Here is a 3,236-nt window from a genome sequence, read left to right on the forward strand (position 1 = left end):
CCTGGTGTCTGGCTGTGTGTAACCAGCAGCTAGGCGATTTGCCTCAACCTCCCACCCCGCCATAAATGTCTCCCCCTTACTCTCACAGATATTGTGGAGCACACAGCAAGCAGTAATAACAGTGGGAATATTGGTTTCGCTGAGGTCTAAGCGAGTGAGTAAACTGCGCCAGCGCGCCTTTAAACGTCCAAATGCACATTCTACCACCATTCTGCACTTGCTCAGCCTGTAGTTGAACAGCTCCTGACTACTGTCCAGGCTGCCTGTGTACGGCTTCATGAGCCATGGCATTAAGGGGTAGGCTGGGTCCCCAAGGATACATATAGGCATTTCAACATCCCCAACAGTTATTTTCTGGTCTGGGAAGAAAGTCCTTTCCTGCAGCTTTTGAAACAGACCAGAGTTCCTGAAGATGCGAGCGTCATGCACCTTTCCCGGCCATCCCACGTTGATGTTGGTGAAACGTCCCTTGTGATCCACCAGAGCTTGCAGCACTATCGAAAAGTACCCCTTGCGGTTTATGTACTCGCCGGCTTGGTGCTCTGGTGCCAAGATAGGGATATGGGTTCCGTCTATAGCCCCACCACAGTTAGGGAATCCCATTGCAGCAAAGCCATCCACTATGACCTGCACATTTCCCAGGGTCACTACCCTTGATATCAGCAGATCTTTGATTGCGTGAGCTACTTGCATCACAGCAGCCCCCACAGTAGATTTGCCCACTCCAAATTGATTCCCAACTGACCGGTAGCTGTCTGGCGTTGCAAGCTTCCACAGGGCTATCGCCACTCGCTTCTCAACTGTGAGGGCTGCTCTCATCCTGGTATTCATGCGCTTCAGGGCAGGGGAAAGCAAGTCACAAAGTTCCATGAAAGTGCCCTTACGCATGCGAAAGTTTCGCAGCCACTGGGAATCGTCCCAGACCTGCAACACTATGCGGTCCCACCAGTCTGTGCTTGTTTCCCGAGCCCAGAATCGGCGTTCCACAGCATGAACCTGCCCCATTAGCACCATGATGCATGCATTGGCAGGGCCCATGCTTTCAGAGAAATCTGTGTCCATGTCCTGATCACTCACGGGACCGCGCTGACGTCGCCTCCTCGCCCGGTATCGCGTTGCCATGTTCTGGTGCTGCATATACTGCTGGATAATGCGTGTGGTGGTTGATGTGCTCCTAATTGCCAAAATGAGCTCAGCGGCCTCCATGCTTGCCTTGGTATGGCGTCCGCACAGAAAAAAGGCGCGGAACGATTGTCTGCCGTTGCTGACGGAGGGAGGGGCGACTGACGACACGGCTTACAGGGTTGGCTTCAGGGAGCTAAAATCAACAAAGGGTGTGCCTGTACATCAAGGAGTATTTCAGGCAGGACTGCACGGAGGGTTCCAATAAGAAATGGTGCACCAAAGTTATCGTTGTTATTGGAACAAGGAGGTTAGCCTGGCCTCTGATTGATACATGGCTAGATTAACCTCGCTGCGCCTTCTCTGTGACTGACTGCAGTGTGATCTAGACAGGGGAGGAGGAAAATGAGTACAAAACAAATCTGGTCTATTTCTTGTTCTGACCCACTCCATCTATCCTTTACATCTTTGGCTGGCAGCAGACAAAAAAGGCGCGAAATGATTGTCTGCCCTTGCTTTCACGGGGGGAGGGAGGGTGGGAACGGGGTCCTGACGATATGTACCCAGAACCACCCGCGACAATGTTTTAGCCCCATCAGGCATTGGGATATCAACCCAGAATTCCAATGGGCAGCGGAGACTGCGGGAACTGTGGGATAGCTACCCACAGTGCAACGCTCCGGAAGTCGACGCTTGCCTCGGTACTGTGGAAGCGCTCCGCCGAGTTAATGCACTTAATGCACTTAGAGCATTTTCTGTGGGGACACACACACTCGAATATATAAAACCGATTTCAAAAAACCCGACTTCTATAAATTCGACCTAATTTCGTAGTGTAGACATACCCCAAGGGGAGAAGCGTTCCTGTTAGCATAGTAGCATCGTCAGTAAAGCCCTGTAGCTGTGCCACTGCAGCACTGTACATGAAGAGAAGCCCCAAGACCAGAAGGAATCACTGTGATCATCTAGTCTGAACTCCTGCATAACACAAGCTGGAGAACATCCCTGACTTTATTCCTGTTTGACCTAGAAAAAGATCGAATCTTGATTTTAAAAACAGCCTGTGTTGGAGAATCCACCACGACTCTTGTTAAGTTTTCCCAATAATTAATTACCCTCACTGTTATAAATGTGTGCCTTACTTCAAGTCTGAATTTGTCAGCTTCAGCTTCTAGCCACTGGATTTTGTTATACCTCTGTTTGCTAGATTGAAGAGCCCATTATCAAGTTTGCATTCCTCATGTAGGTACTTATAGACTGATCAAGTCACTTCTTTGCCTTCTCTTTGTTAAGGTAAATTGATTGAGCTTCTGGAGTCTCTCACGATAAGACATGTTTGCTAATCCTTTACTCATTCTTGAAGCTCTTCTCTGAACTCTTTTCAATTTATCAATTTCCTTCTTGGCTGACACCAGAAATGGACACAGACTTCCAGCAGACTGTCCAGGCACTGCTGTGATCTAGCTTCAAGCAAATGAATCCCTCAGCCCGGGCTCTCGCCCCCTTTGCTTCCCCTGTGCAGTGACCTTTGGGGGGGTAGAGTGACCAGACAGCAAGTGTGAAAAATTGGGACAGGGGGTGGGGGGTAATAGGCACCTATATAAGATAAAGTCCCAAATATCGGGACTGTCCCTATAAAATCGGGATATCTGGTCACCTGGGGGGATAGGGCATAGGTGCTGGAACTAGGGGAGCTGCCACAGCCCCTGGCTTGAAGTGGTTCCCATCATGCACAGGGTTTACAGTTTGGTTCGATGGCTCTCAGCACCCCCACTATGCAAACCGTACCCCTGGGGCAGGGCAATTCCCACCCACCCCACAGGTGGCGTTCACATGCTCCCTATACCCAACCCAGCAGAGTTGGTGAGGGGCTCCAGGGCTGCGACCACAGCGCAGTCACCCCTGGGCAGGGAGGGGCTGAGGTCTGGGTGCGCCCCCTGCCCAGGGCTGAGAGCGGCACCCAAATCCCGCTGAGAGTTCATGGGCAAATGTCCGGCACTACAACTCCCAGGAGGCAAAGCGCGTGCGTCCCGGATGCGCAGCCGCGATGGGACCCTCTGTGGGCTTGACAAGCGCGGCCATGTTTATGCGGGGCGCGCCCCCACCTTCCCCGC

Source organism: Lepidochelys kempii, chromosome 1, assembly GCF_965140285.1.
Source record: "Lepidochelys kempii isolate rLepKem1 chromosome 1, rLepKem1.hap1, whole genome shotgun sequence".
Taxonomy (NCBI): domain Eukaryota; kingdom Metazoa; phylum Chordata; order Testudines; family Cheloniidae; genus Lepidochelys; species Lepidochelys kempii.